Source organism: Canis lupus, chromosome 24 (genome assembly GCF_048164855.1).
Source record: "Canis lupus baileyi chromosome 24, mCanLup2.hap1, whole genome shotgun sequence".
Classification (NCBI taxonomy): Eukaryota; Metazoa; Chordata; class Mammalia; order Carnivora; family Canidae; genus Canis; species Canis lupus.
Genome location: NC_132861.1, coordinates 14503957 through 14520419, shown reverse-complemented (window position 1 = coordinate 14520419; position 16463 = coordinate 14503957). Strand labels below are relative to the sequence as shown.

The following is a 16463-nucleotide window of genomic DNA, read 5'->3' as shown; positions in this document are numbered from 1 at the left end:
CTTTAACTTTTTATATCATGATCTTGTTTTCTCACTTTGTCCCACTCCTTTTTGGTTTAGATGGTTTATACTGCATTTTGGGTGACAGGTTTTCACAGTTAAATTTTTCAGAAACTCTGTTAATGACTAGAAAAACCTCCATAATTTCGCATCCCAGTAGCCTCAAGCACAGGGCAATGTTTGTTAAAAGTGTTCAAGTGTTTTTCTTTAAATTTTTAAGAAACACTGTGCAAGTATTTTTTCTTTAAAGGAATTGTACTGTGTTATATTTTTAATATATAATCAATGGCTGAGGCAAAAGCAATTTAGATACTTAAAATGTGTTTTAAAATAGATTCCTTTTGGAATCTAAACTAATTACAATTGATGTTGGGTAGAGGTTGTTGATAAAATGTGTAAATTGATATAATTATAGGAAAATAGCTTGTATATTATTGAAGGGTAAAAATGTTTCTGTTTGAATTCATATATTTTTATAAGAATGCTTTGGTCTCTTATTTTTATGGATGAAATGTCTATTTTTTTTTTCCTGAAATGTCTATTGATATAGAGTATCAGAGATGAAAACTAACGTAAATGGTTAAAGTTTTAATAGTCAAACTATTCCTCATGCTGTAATAATGCTCGGCATAGTGTTGTATTGGTCATGTTTATGGTGCCTGTGAGTTATGTTCTGGTCCATGTAGTCTGCTCCTCCAGAGATGTCCACATCTTAGTCCTTGGAACCTGTGGATATGACGTGATGGTGAAATGAAGGTTACAAATCAGCTAATCGGGATCCCTGGGTGGCGCAGCGGTTTGGCGCCTGCCTTTGGCCCAGGGCGCGATCCTGGAGACCCAGGATCAAATCCCATGTCAGGCTCCCGGTACATGGAGCCTGCTTCTCCCTCTGCCTGTGTCTCTGCCTCTCTCTCTCCCTCTCTCTCTCTCTGTGTGACTATCATAAATAAATAAAAATTAAAAAAAAAAAAAAAAAAAAAAAAAACAAATCAGCTAATCTTAAGAGGGTGAGGTTAGCCTGGGTTATGCAGTGTAACCCCAGGGTTCCTTTAAATGTGGGAAGAAGATATGGAAGGACCCATGTTAGAATGATGTAAAATGAGAAAGAATCAACTGTTGCTGGCTTTGAAGATGGAAGAAGAGACCACAAGCCAACGAATGCAGGCCATTTCTGGAAAGTGGAAAAAGACAAGAGAAATAGATCTCCTCTGGAGCCTCCAGGAGGAGCACAGCTCTGCCAAAATCTTCATTTAGCTCAGTGAAATACATTTCAGACTTCTGCTCTCTGAAACTATGAGATAATTAATGTGTGTTGTTTTAAGCCACTAAATTTATGGTCATTTGACGCAACTGGAAAAGCAATACTAGGAGATGAATGCACCACCCACCCTTGGTCTCATTGCGTCCACCTAATCCACTCTCACCTCATGAGTGGACCAGGGATGGGCTCTGGCCTCAGAGACAGTCAACCTCAGCTAGGCTGCCCCAGTGGGTCTCGACTCTGTCTCTATTAGAATCACTTGAGAAGCTTTAAAACAAGACGCTAGGCATCCCTCCAGAGATAATGATTGTGTGCCCTAAGAGATGGGATCTGAAGAAATGGATACCATGTACCTGGTTTGAAAAGACGAGCTGGGTCAGTCCTGTGGGTGCAGGCAGTTTGAACTAAGAAACACGTTGAGCTTGCTAGTTTATTATGGCATCTGCTGCCAAAAACGTCACCCAGGACTGAAGAAGTGATAGCCCCTGCAAGCTGAAGCTAGAATTTCAGGCAGAGGAAGCCAGAGAGACCCCAGGGTACAGCAGGGTGGAGGGAGCCCGGGTCCCTAGACCTGTTCAGGAGGGCTTTCCCTCCCATTCGAGGAGCAGTGCTCAGATATCCTCAGAGCAAACCTCTTTTCTTGCCCATCTTTATGTGATCCATGCTTGCAGCCCAAAGAGACTTACAAAAGGGGATAGTGATATGTATGCCAAGGATATAATTGTAGGAAGTTAATATACTTAGTTACTTATTGGTGGTAAAATAGCACATTTCTTGTTACCAGGGATTTACTTAGTGATTATTCACTTGGTACCCTTCTAGGTACAATGCAAGCAAATCAATTTGGTGCCTACTTCGAATTTTAAAAAGCAGGTATAACTGACATCAGTATGGTCATAGAACAGGAAACATCCTACCACATGCCACAACACTCACACATGTAATAAATGACTGCTCCATTTTGGGTGAATCTTTAGGTTTTGTGGGGCTTTCCACTGAGTTGAAATATATTACAGGAGATATTTTTAATCTAATCTTTTTATGAGCTAAAATTGTTAGGAAGAATAAGAATTTTAAAAATGTTTTAACATTATTTTCTAGTTTTGTAATCATTCATCAGATGTTTTTAAAGTGAAGGTTTAGAAATGCATGTATCGTATTAAGTCTTCTAAAAAAAGTCTTTTTTACTGAGTATTAATTTCCAAGATAAAGTCAAAACAATCTTTTTTAATTATTCCTTTGAGTATCTAACCATTATGCAGTAGGTCCAAATAAGAGTGAACCATCTTAATCTTCTCCACTTCCCTGCCCACCCTCACACGTGCCATTACCATCCTCCCAGTACCTCCAACCCCCAGATTAGGCATGGGTGACGCACACTATCTGAACTTCTTGTGAGTGGTACAGGGAGAGGCTGGGCTTCATCCTCAAATGCCATTGTGGGCGGACTCCCATAGGAAGCTGAGGGATTTGCCTTGACCCTAGATTATCATTATCAGCCTGAGCAGCAGAGACTTGCCTTGGGAGACCTACTGCGATGGTCCAGGGTAACTAGTTCTCCAGTAGGTCCAAGGGAGGAGGAATAATAGACCAGGAGTCCACAGGAATGTCTTTGATCTTTTCCAAAAAAGGAAGACTTAGCAGTCGAGGCCCTGATTCACCAGATCATTCGAATTCTTGTCACATCTCTAGGGGCAAATCAGCATCATGCAGATGTGACTTTGCATAATGGAGAAAAGAATGTGGTCCCAGATACCAGATAGACTTCTGAAGCCCCTATAACTCCACATAACTTTTGGGACATTTGTAGGTTTTTACCAGGTACCATGTTCCCATTATATCAAAATTAGACATGATGTATTTAAAGGACAAGAAATTTTGTCAACATTATATTTTTACCAGGCTTTTCAGAGAGAATTGAAATCTTTTCAGTGAGGAAATATTGTTATAATGAGTTTTTTTTAAAGATTTATTTATTTATTTATTCATTCATTCATTCATTCATTCATTCATTCACAGAGATACACACAGAGAGAGAGGCAGAGACACACAGAGAGAAGCAGGCCCCATGCAGGGACCCTGACGTGGGACTCCATCCCAGGACTCCAGGATCACACCCTGGGCCAAAGCAGACACTCAACTGCTGAGCCACCCAGGCATCCCAGGAGTGCTTTTTCATCATTTTCCTTGATTGATAATCTGAGTGCTCTTGTTCATATTAGCTAGTTGCTCAGTTAAAATTACAGTATCTTGCATCAAATTCCTACTGATATTATAATGTAATTTTAATATAATTTGTTTAAAAAAGGACATGGTGGTTGGGCGCCTGGGTGGCCCAGTTGGTTAAGCGGCTGCCTCTTGGTTTCAGCTCAAGTTGTAATCTAAGTGTCCTGAGGTTGAGCCCCACATTGGGTTCTACACTCAATGGGGAGTCTGCCTGAGAGTCTTTCCTTCTGCCCCTCTCTCCACTTATGCTCTCTCTCTAAAATAAATAAATAAACCCTTAAAAAAAAAAAGGACATGGGAACATAGAACATTTGTGCCAAGGATAAGGACATAAGTCCTCTTTAATAATACCTCCAGGGTGTTTTTTTGTTTGTTTGTTTTTTACTACTACTTTTCTCTTTGTTCTTGTGATAACAGTGATCTTCCTCACTCCCCGCCCCCCCTCCCCTGTGCCTTAAGAAGGCTCCCAAGATATCACAAAGGAAGGGGTCAGACCTTTAGTACACCTCCCCCACCCCTGAGTTTTTTTATTATATTAGGTGGTATTAATGAGATAATACAGAAGACTTAGCACAGGAAAACACAAAGGAAAAAAATCATAAAATTTTCATTACTCAGAGAAGATAACTGGTAATGCTTTGTTATGCATCATTATAAAAAAGATATCTTAGTATACATACGGTTTTGTAGCCTATACTCAATATATAGTAAGCATCTTTGTTGATTCTTCTAAGATACAATTTTTAATAGCTATAGAGTATTTTATTGATATAATGTAATTATTTAGCTGTTTTCCTGCTGTTAGACATAGAAGTTGTTTCCTAGTTTGGGAGGTGGGGAACATTAATTTATATTCTTGTATAAGCCAGTACATACATCTCTGGTTATTTTTGGTATTTTTTTTTAATCCTGAGACTTTATTAATTTTAAATATGCCTTTCCTTTAAGAAATTATTACTGGGGCTCCTTTGTGGCTCATTCAGTTAAGTGTCTGACTCTTGATTTCAACTTGGGTCATGATCTCAGGGTCATGAGATAGAGTCCCACCTTGGGCTCTGTGCTGGGTGTGGAGCCTATAGGATTCTCTTTCTCCCTCTCTCCCCACACTTGTGCATGCACACTGTCTCTCAAATAAATAAATCTTAAAAAAATCATTACAAAATCTATTTTCCTGTTAATTTCCTGGTTTTAGGTAATTGCATGAATAAGAAAGGAGGTCTGTTTTCTTATCAAAGATTTTAATAAGTGATTAATATTTTTACTAATACTCCTTGTGATATATACTGTTTCATATCAAACCAAATGCCAGATCAACATGAAAATACTACCTAAGGGCTTGTTCACATTTGCTTTATCTTGTTGGATCTAAAATTTGGTATCATATTAATTGATTATACCAAGTGCAATTCTACTCAGAATAGAAATCTAAATATTTTGAAGGCATGTACTGAATAAATTTCTGAGGTGCTTTAGCCAAATGGGATTTTTGGGAGGTAGGATAGATACTCAAATTCAATATGTGCAGGAAATAGATCACAAGTGCATTTCCATGCAGTTTAAGGCTAGGGTTAAAAGGGGGATGTTAAGAGAAAATGTATTGCTTTATCTGCACAGAAGTTGACTAGAAGAAACAGCAAGAATTTAAAAATTTTAAAGCTTCAAGCTAAGATAAATACTTGCATTTCTTGTGGACTAAAATAGCCAGTGAAGGAAGGTAAGTAATATACACTTAGGAAACTATAAGATAAGAGTTGTGTCAGCAAGGTGGAGGCAAGTATAAGAGCCCCCTCCCCCAGAAGACAGAATTATTGGGAATTCAGGCACTTTCCCAACACATTTTTTGACCTGGAATATTAGAAATACATACTTCCTTGAGGAGATGAAAGTAGTTATAAGTGAGGTTGTTTTTCATTTCTCCTTCTAAATGGATCTCTATATAACAGAATGTAAATGTAGACTAACTCATAACAGCACAGGTTGGAGAGTTAGCTAAATCTGAATGTTCAGTCCTCCTCTGGTTTATCATCTCTGTTCTTCCTATTTCATGAATAGATAGGGTTATGATATATAGATGTTCTTCTCATTATTTTGATTTACACTATTATTAAAGTAGATCATCTAAAAACTTTGAGGGAAGATTTTAAAGGTTCTTAATATTTATTCTATAAGTTTGCTCACTCATATTAGGAACACAATTCTTTAGCAGTCTAAAGTAGTATTTTTTCTGTAAAGCATGCCCTTTTATAGGACTAAACATTATCTACCTCACTCTCTACTCTTCTATATCCATTGTCCAGTGAAAAAATAAAACTGTAAGATGTGTGGAAGAGCATGACTCATCATTTTTATAAGATTTATTTATTTTTAGAGAAAGAGCACGCATGTGAGCAAGCAGGGGGAGGGGTAGAGGGAGAGACTCTCAAGGAGATTCCCCACTGACTGCGAAGCCTGACATGGGGCTTGATCTCACGATCCTGAGATCATGACCTGAGCCGAAATCAAGAAGTTGGATGCTCAACCAACTGAGCCACACAGGCTCCCCAAAATGTAACTCATAATGAAGAGGGAAAATAAAGAGTTGATAGAAGCAGGACCCACAGATGACCCCAATTTTGGATTAGCAGATAAGTACTTTAAAATAGCTATGAAAATATATTGAAGGGACTTCCAGTTTCCAGTCTGGCATTTAAAGAGCTTAAAAATCATTCCTGGTCACACAGCAAGAAAAAAGCTGAACAAATTGAAAACCTAACAGTTTTTCTTAGATCTGTCAGGGAACTGAAGTCACAGTTCAGACCACTGCCCCCAAATCTGGAGAGACTGATGAATTACTAGGGCTTCAATGAGAACAAGTTTGAGAGTTAAAAGCTCTAGGGGGTCTACTCTTAGTGGGGTTCCCACACTTCTGTGAGTTTTACTGTCACGAGTCCTACCGAGTTCTCACAGTGAATATTAGAGAAAAATCCCCTTTTGCTTCCATCAGAGGGAGGGGGAGAGTAACCATTTTGAAATATAACCAGAGCATTCTGTGTTTTTCTTAGTATGCCTGCCCTCAAAAGAAACTATTTCACTGGAGCCTAAGGGAGTTGGGTTTTACCAGAACCTAAGCAACCCAGGGGAAGGGAAATACCTACTCTAGCCTCTTCTTGCCTTCCTTTCTCATCTGAGGACAATGGAGATGAGACCCAGGGACCTAGGTTCACTGAAGGACTGAGACCAGATTATAGTACTACCACAGACAGATGAAGGGCTAAAGAAGATATGGAATATATGTGTATACATTGGGATATTATTCAGCTTTGAGGAAGACGGAAAGCCTGCCTTTTGCAACCTGGATGTATTTAGGGGACTTTATGATAAGTGAAATAAGCTATACAGATAATACTGTGTACTGTATGATCTCATTTATGTGTGGAATCTTAAAAACAAAAAAGAAGAAGTTGGTGAACTCAGAAACAAGTAGATTGGTTGTTACCAGGTGAGGGATGTGGGGGAGGGGAAACAAGAAGATGCTGGTTAGAAGGTACAAGCCTTTAGTTATAAGTTGAGTAAGTTCTGGGAATCTGATATGCATGGTGACCAGGGTTAAAAATACTGTATTGTGCATTTGAAATTTGCTAAAAGAGTAGATCTTAAGGGTTCTCTCTCTCTCTCTCTCTCACACACACATACACACACACACACACACACACACACACACAGTATATGAGGTGATGGTATAATAACCCAATTATGGCAATCATTTCACAAAGTGTGTGTGGTGTATATATATAATCATGTAGTACACTTCAAATATACACAATTTTGTCAGTTATACCTCAATAAAACTGGAAAAGAAGGTCATAGGATTCTAGAACACCAACCCCCAAACGCACACCTTCCCAATACATCACCAAAGACCTATGTACCCCAATTCCTTTGATCTAGTACAGCATGTGTGGCTTCCAACAAAAAAAATTAAAAGGTGAAGAACAGTTTGAAGAGACAGAGTAAACATCAGAACCAAAGTCAGAGGTCATAGGGATGTTGGAATTATCAGACCAGGAATTTAAAATAGCTATGATGAATACATCAAGGACGCTGATGGAAAAAGTAGGCAATGTTCAAAAATAGATGGATCATGTCAGCAGAGATACTGAAATTCTAAGCACTAAAAAAAAAAAAAAAAAAAAATTGAACAGAATAATAAGGTGAATGACAGCATGAAGAAATAGGGAATTTCTACAGAGAAATGGAAACTAAAGAGAAGAAAAAGAAATTGAACTGAAAATCTCAGTATCAGAAGTAAAGGAATTCACTTGGTGGCCCAAATGCAGACTGGACAGAAGCAGAAGTAGCTCAGAGATGAGCCAATAGAAATTATTCAACCGAATTTGCAAGAGAAAATGAGAAAAAGAAAAAAAAACCAGAGCATCCAAAATGTAGGACAGTATCAGAGGGTCTAATACATATGTAACTGGAGTCCCAGGAGAAGAGGATAGAGCGTGAATAAGGCAAAAGAAATAACGAATGAGAATTTTTTAGTATTGATGGTAAGTTATCAACCAGCGGTTCAAGAAGCTCAGCAAATTTCAAGAAGTGTAAATTAAACAAAATCCCATTTAGTCACATCATAGTAATATTACTAAAAGAACAAAGGTAAAGAGAAAATTCTAAGCAGGAGGGAAAAAGTAACATAAAAGGCGGGCACATTGTTCAGAATGACCATTGATTTTCATCAGAAACAAGACCTAAAATGAAATACTAATGAAATGAAGTGAAATGGAAATGAAAGAGACATATTTTTATTTTATTTAGACAAAATCTCATAGAATTAAGCCTTCAGTAGATCTACATTACCAAAAAATGCTAGAAAAGCTCTTGAGGCTGAAGGAAAATGATATCAGATGGTAGCCTAGATCTGCAAGAAGAAATAAAGATCAACAAAATAAGGACACCTGGGTAGCTCAGTGGTTGAGTGTCTGCCTTGGGCTCAGGGCATGATCCTGGTGTCCTGGGATCAAATTCCACATCGGCAGCCTGCTTTTCCCTCTGCCTATGTCTCTGCTTCTCTTTCTGTGCCTCTCCTGAATAAATAAATTAAAAATCTTAAAAAAAAAATAAACGAAAAGGAAATATGGGAGTAAATATAAATGCTCATTAAAAATTATGTATTTATATCTAATTTGTTTAGAAGCCTGCTGACTGTTTAAAATGTATTATAGAGTTCATACCCTATGTGAAATTAAATTATATGACAGTAAGACCTGTAAGGGTAGAAGGGGGTAAATAGAACGATATTGTATTTTACATAATTTTATGAAATACTATATTATTTGAAAGTACATCAAGATGAGTTAAGAATGCATATTTTACTTTTTTAAAGATCTTATTTATTTATTTGGGAGAGAGAAGCAGACTCCCTGTTGAGCAGAGAGCCTGATACTGGGCTCAATTCCAGAACCTGGAGATCACGACCTGAGCCAAAGGCAGACACTTAACCCACTGAGCCACCTGGACGCCCAAGAATGCATATTTTAATTTCCAGTAACCTCTAGGATAATGCATGGAGGAGATAAAGTGGAATCCTAAGATAATCATTTGATTTTCCCAGAAGAGGGCAGGAAAGGAAGAAGAAAGGAACGAAAGAACAGGAAGGACAAATGGAAAACTAATACCCAGGTGATAGAATTAAACCCAGCCCTATCAAAAATTCCATTAAATGGAAACATTTTGAATACCCATTTAAAATTTAAGGCAGAGCTTATCAGGTTAGATAAAAAAGCAAGACCAAAATACATGCATTTTTAGGGATGAGGACACAGATTTAAAGAAAAGAATGTAAAATATATATCACATAAACATAAAGCAAAGCATAAGCAAGCTGATGTGGCTATATTTGTGTCAAGTAAAGTAGACTATAAAGCAGAGATAAAGAGGGATGTTCTGTAGTGATGAGTCCATTTGTCAAGAACTCACAATTTAAAATTTTAATTTAAAAGAACGTGCAATACAAATAGAACCAAAATAGATAAATAGGTATCACAGAATCATAAATTTTAACAAAAACCGCTCAGTGAGTGATAAAAACAAATAGACAAAAATGTAAGAATATGGGTGGTTTGAACACTACTAACCAGTCTGATTTATTTGACCTTTATAGAACACTAAACTCCCCAATTATAGAATATACATTCTTTAATGTTCACAGGGAATGTTCACCAAGATGAACATATGCTTAGCCATAAAATAATACGTTTGAAAGATTCATATCATAAAGAGTATGATGGTAATGAGATAGTAATTATAATAATCTTTTTAGATAATTCTCACATATTGGAAAATGAAGCAATATCTTTTAAAATAATCCTTGGTCAAAGAAGAAATCAAAAAAGGAAATTAAAAACTATTTCTAACATGTGTGATAATGAACCCCGTATTTGTGGGATTTACTTAAAGAAGTGCATAGAGGGAAATTTGTACCTTTAAATGCTTATATGAGAAAAGAAGAGAGATTTAAAATCATGAGCACATTCCTCAGGTGAGCCCTCAATGTTGCTCAGCAATCCTGCTGTGATTCCTTTGTTAATTAGTTTTCCTACCCTTAGAGTACCTATTTCAAATCTTTCTTTCCACCTCAAATTTCCTCCTCTGAGCAGATGACTTACTTCTTATTTCATTGGGAAAATAAAAGCAGAGGAGAACCAGATACCCCCTTGTGCCAGATCAGTCTGCTGATGTGTCCTATACCAATGTGTACTGTTCACCCTCCTTTAACATGGTGACTGTTTATGTTTCTGTCAAAAACACTGGCCCCCCTACCCTCATGCTCACTCCACAACTGTGTTCACTCTCTCTCTTTTCTGTATCATGCCCTTCTCCCGTCCCCTCCCCCCATGTACATCATGCCTACCAAACATTAATATATGGAGAAATCTCCCAACTTAAACCTCAGACCATCCTCTACCTGTTTCCCCATTTCTTGCTCCCCTTCACAGCAGGATACCTCGAAAGAACATCCATACCTCCTCTGCCTTTACTTTCTTCATTTTCTCTTGTCCCCATTAGATTTTTGTCCCATCCACTCTTGAAATTGTGCTTGTCAGCATTACCAGTGACTTCCTCATTGCCAAATCCAGTGCGAGTCGAAAGTCTGGACATTTCTTTACCTGGCTTCTGGGTTGGCACCCTCTGGTGTTTCTCCTCATTCATAAGCTATTCTTTATTAGTCTTTGGTGATCCTCCCAACCTCTGCATGTGAGAGTACTCCCAAGGCTCGGTCATTGAAGTACATTCACTGGGCAATCTCATCCAGGCCCATGGCTTGAAGCACCATCTTTACCTGATGACTTCCAAATGTATGTCTTCAGTTTCACCTCTCTCCTAGATTTTAAACTTGTGTATATAGCTGCCTACAAGATATCTGCACTTGGATTTTTCATAGGCATCTCACACTCTACAGGTTTAAAACTGAATTCTTTCTTTCCTTTCTCTTCCCCACCCCTCTTCTCTGTTAGCAAATGAGAACTCTACTCTTCCAGTTCTTATTTATGTCTTTCTCTAATACCAGCTCTCTTCAAAATATGTACCCAACTCGTACACCTGTTGGCACCTCTGCTGCTACTGTTCTGGTCTGAGTCACCACGGCATCTCTGCTCAACAGCAACTTCCTGTCTGGTCTCCCTGCTCTGCTTGTCACCTCCACAGGGAGGGAATGTATTTGTCTGCTCTCTTCCACCACTTTTCCCTCCATTCACTGGGCTCTGGCCATTTTGAGCTCTTGGAGGCTGCCTTCCCACACCAACCAGGTTTCTGCCTTCTGCCTGGAAGATTCCTCCCTGAGATATCTACATGGTTCCCTGGCCTTTTGTGACTACCTATGTACTACCCTCTTCCTACCACTCTCTGTTCCCTCACAGTCTTTTATTTTCTTCATAGCACTCAGCATCACGTGACATTATCTGTTCATATATTGTCTGTATATAACATAAGCTTTGTTGCTGTGTTCACTGCTGTGTTCCTTTAGGCAACTAGGATGGTGCCTGGTACACAGTGGATGCTTACTAAGTATTTGTTGAATAAACTGAATATGCTTAATAATCAACCTCTCTTGTCTTCGTTCTTATGAAATGCTAGAAAGAATATTGTTAAAGAAGTATACCAAAAAATTTACTATGGATAACTGTGGGTGACATTCCTTACTTTTTATTTTTCTGAGTTTTCCAGATTTTCTGCCACAAGCATATATTACTTTTATACTCACAAATACATTTCAATAAGAATCAGGGTGTATATTATATTTTTTTGACTTACACTTACAAACACAACAAAGACAAAAGAAATAAATCAATGTTAGCAGTAGATGTCTTGGATTGGACTTTGAGCCATTTTCCCTACTGTTTACCTTTCTGTATTTTCTGTATTTCTTATAATAAGTGTGGATTACTTTCATAGTAGAAAAATATAAAACTTTAAAAAGGGGGAAAAGATCTCAGGGCCTAGTGATTATAACTTGCTATTTTATGGAATTCATTGGAAATTGGACTTTACTACAAATACTATAATAAAGTTTCTTTTCTAACTTTTTTATTTGAAATAATTTCTGACTTAGAAAAAGGTGAAAAACAGTAGAGAAGTCTCAAACTTTCACTTGTATGTTGTTTTACCACACTTTCTTTTCCTCAGAGATTCTTCTTCCTGCTGTCCTTTCTCCCATACACACATTCATATATATTTAATATTTAACATATATTTAATATTTTATATTTTTAATATTACATAATTTGTGTTTAGTAAGTATATAAGTATATATTCACATATAAATATATATATAAATATTATATATTTACACATACATATATATACTTAACTCTCTTCTTCAATCTGGAAGAGTTCCTCAATTTTTCTTTGACTTTATGACTTGACATTTTAAAAGGGAACTGACCATTTATTTTCTGGAATGTCTCAGTCTGAGCCTTCTGATGTTTCCTCATGATTAGATTTAGGATATTGGCAGGATTATGAGAGTGATGTCACAGCCTCCTCAGTGCATTTCTTCACAAAGCCCATAATCTGTGCTTGTCCCATAACTGTTTGTGGTGACTTCAGTCACATCTTGTTTTCAATCACATAACATTTTGTCCGTAGATTTCAGTAACTACAGTTTTGTCTCCTTCCGTAATTAAGTATCTTATGGGGAAACATATTGAGACTTTGTAATAGCCTGTCTTCATCCACTTCTCTCCACTACTGTCAGCATCCATTGATGATTCTTGCCTCAAATACTATTGTGGTGGTTGCAGAAAGATGATTTTTGTCGTTCCCTGATTTTTTCTACATTTATTAGTTGGAATTCTGCTGTAAGTGCTTTCACTCCTTGTCATTCATTCACTCATTTATGTCCATATGAACTCATGGATTGTTATTTTGTTCTGTGGGTTATAATCTGTTGTCTTTATTATTTACTTTGATGCTTACATTTTCTCAGATTTGGCCAATGGGAGCACTTCTGGACTGGCTCCTGTGTCTTGACATATTTCCGCCACTCTCTGAGTCCTTCTGGACTTTTTAAGAAAAGCACAGAAAGGTATACTAGGCTCATCTTATACTTTTCCACACTCAGCCCTAGAATCAGTCATTTTCCCAAGGAGCCTTGTTACTTTTAGTGGAAAATGAAATGCCAAGGGACACCTGGGTAGCTCAGTGGTTGAGCATCCGCCTTCGGCTAAGGGCATGATCCCAGAGTGCCAGGATCAAGTCCCACATGGGGCTCCCTGCATGGAGCCTGCTTCTCCCTCTGCCTGTGTCTCTGCCTCTGTGTATCTTTCATGAATAAATAAATAAAATCTTTAAAAAAAGAAAATGAAATGCCAAAATCTCCACAAATCAAGATGTGTTGCTAGGTGTGTTTATTAAAATTTCTGAAGGACCTTGTTATGACTGGTTTCTTGTTCTACAGAAAGGACTCCTATCAGACACAGTGATTGTTTCCAGTAAATCTTTGCTTTTAAATGTAATAGAAAACCCAGACACAATTTTGAATGCTTTGGCAGTTTAGAGGCATACTTCTCAACCTGACATGCTTGGATATGGGTTGATAATGGTACTAATAAATCCATAAGTGGATCCCTTGTCAGTAAAGAATGAATAAATTACACTTACCTCAGCATGGTCTTTCATTCAATTCAGAATTATTTTAGTTTAGCTATTAATGGACTTGCCATTGAAAGAGTGAGTAAAATTAAGCTTTTCAAATAAGTTGCTATTTGCAAAACTGAATACTGTAATTTGCAACATTTTATTCTCGTTCATCAGGAAAATATAGTGCCTTCCATTTTCTTTAATCACTTGTTAGCTTAGAACAGCTGGCAAAAAGTTAAGTATGAGTCCTTAATTTCTGCTTCGTTTTTATAAATTGAGAACTTTCTATAGAAATATAGTATCAAATGCATTTTTTTTTTCAAATAGGGTGAGTGAATTTTTAGCATTGAAGGTAAAGGACACATATTATTTATCCTTTTCAACTTGTACAGCATTTAGCAGGTTCTCAACAGTCGCTGCTGTGCTTTGAGAATGCTGGTGTGACTGCACCAGGGGTCTGCCCGTCCTGCAGTGGGGCCGAGCGCCACTCTTTGCCTCCACGGCCTGTGCCGTGGATCTTTGCAAGGGGTGATGGTGTATACTCCCATATTCTTGGTGATCTGTGCTGTCCCTACTCATTAGAGTTCTGCATAACTGAAGGGAAAGGGAAAGGATTTTCTTGCTGGCGAGGTTGTGTGTGTGTGTGTGTGTGTGTGTGTGTGTACGTACTGGACTATGTCTCTTAAACTGTGAATGGTCAAATAGACAAAAATTAGTTGGTTATGTTTTGACCATGGCTGATACTCAAAATAAATAACTTATAGTCTTGGATATAAACTATTTGGAACATGGTACTCTGTCTGCAGATCATCCAGTTGAAGGGACATTTTCCTAAATGGGTGTCATTAAACAGTAGTTCCAAAGGATGTTATTAGGTGTTCCCAGGCCCTGTCAGTTTAAAAACATGGCATGCTAGATGCTTCTCTTACAGATTCCAACTGCACATTAGCATATTAAAGATTTGATATACCCCAAGGCATAGAAGCATGTTTAATCTTTTTAGCCCAGGTTTCCCCAAACTTACTGGAGCAGGGAGCATTTGCTGCTTATGTACTTGTTAACAAGAAAACACTGGTAGAGATCATTCTTTTTTTTTTTTTTCAGAGGTACTCACTGAGCACTAAGCAGAGGCAATGCAGAGATAAAAGACATTGCTCATACCCTCAAAGAACTTATTCAAAGACAACATTCAAGTTATGTGACGAATCCTGTTATTGAAGTATACTGAGGGTATTTGTGGGAACACAGAGAAAGGCATCTGATCTTACAGACCCCTATCTGCATCCTGAAGGATTAATCTTAAGTTAATGCATTTTTATTTATTTATTCCAAAATCTTTTTGAGTACCTACTATATAAGCCTTAGACCTTGGGGAGTATGCAGAACCAAGGAGAGTCCTTGTCCTCTTGGATGTCCTTGTCCTCTTGGATCATACATTCTAGGGGAAGGAGACAGGCAGGAGACAAGTAAGTCCAAGTGTACAATTACAGGATGGTGATAAGTGCTAAGAAGAATATGGTAGGGAGGGGACAAGGGTGCGTGTGTGGTGAAGTGATTGCTGTTTTAGCTAAGGTTGCTAGAGGTGTGTCACTTGGGAGGTTACATTTGGGTATAGATCTAGATGACATGAAGGACCAAACCATATGAGTCTCTGGGACAAAATAATCCAGGGAGAAGGAACAGGAAACCCAAAGCATGACAAGAAGTGAGAATGATTGGCATGTCTGAGAAAGAGCAAGGAGATCATGTTCTTGGAGGGGAATACACAAGGGAGAGGGTGCTAGTTGATAAGGCCAGTAGGGTAACGGAGTTAAACCACTTTATAAACCTCCCATGGCCTTTGGCTTTTATTCTGAGTGAGGTGGCAAAGCATGACAGGGCTTTGAAAGTGCAGAGCAGTAGCAGGATCTGTGGGAAAAGGGGAATGGGTTCAGGTACTGCAAGTAGTTCATTCGAACCGGAGTACAAAGGAAGGGCAGAAGTGAGGTGCACAGGGCCTTCTGTGCCCTGCCGAGAGGCCTAGATTTTTTCTTGAGATGATGGGAGAGCAGTGAGCAATTTGAGTAGGAAGGACAGTCGGATCTTTCTTTAAGGAGGATCATTTGGCAGCAGGGTGATGAATAGATCTGAGGGTGGGAGGTGAACCTGAAAGCAGAAAAAACCAAGCTGTTGATGTATGTAATACAGGAAGGAAACGGGGAGGGTCTGAACTCTGGGGTGCTCGAGAAAGACAAGTGATGAGGTTTGGTGTTTGGTGAGCTGTAGTGGAAGGTGACAGCCACAGATGACTCCATTCTGCCTTGGGCTTCATTTGGGGTTGCTTAAGGCCTTTCCATGTGGGGATGCAGGTTTGATTTAACATGAAAATAAACTCCTTTTGGAGTTTGTACAGCATTTGAAATTCTTTTAGGACATCAACATGGGGATGTTTATGAGCTAATTAGATACGCCAGGCCAGCACTCAGGAAAGAGTTTATAAGATAGTGAACAAATACTAATTCTGGATACCACATCTAGTTACAGAGTTTTAAAACATGTCATTTGTGTGAAGACTTTATTCCTTTGCCTTTTTTGGAACCACTTTCTATATTGTGGGAAACTAGTTGGCAGGATTTTAAGGGACTCCAGAGGACCATGCAATAGGTACCACACTTTAAGAGAAACAGTTTACTGCTCAGCTGAAATCAGTAGTCTTGGGGATCTCCCTTCCTTCAAGTCAGGAGGTATGACTTTTTAGATACAAAGATGTTTTTATTGACTTCTTTACTGCTTTCATTTTTTAAGAGAAAGTTCCTCTTGTTAAGACAGTTACACCATGAGAATTCATGAGATTATAAATTTTAGATTCCAAGAAATG

The 16463-nt window shown here is 38.1% G+C and overlaps 1 protein-coding gene across 13 annotated transcripts in view; it reads left to right on the top strand.

The window, feature by feature from the left end:
- Nucleotides 1-16463, top strand: part of WASF3 (WASP family member 3) — a 133477-nt gene that overhangs the window by 91693 nt on the left and 25321 nt on the right. The gene's annotated exons all lie outside the window — the stretch shown is intronic.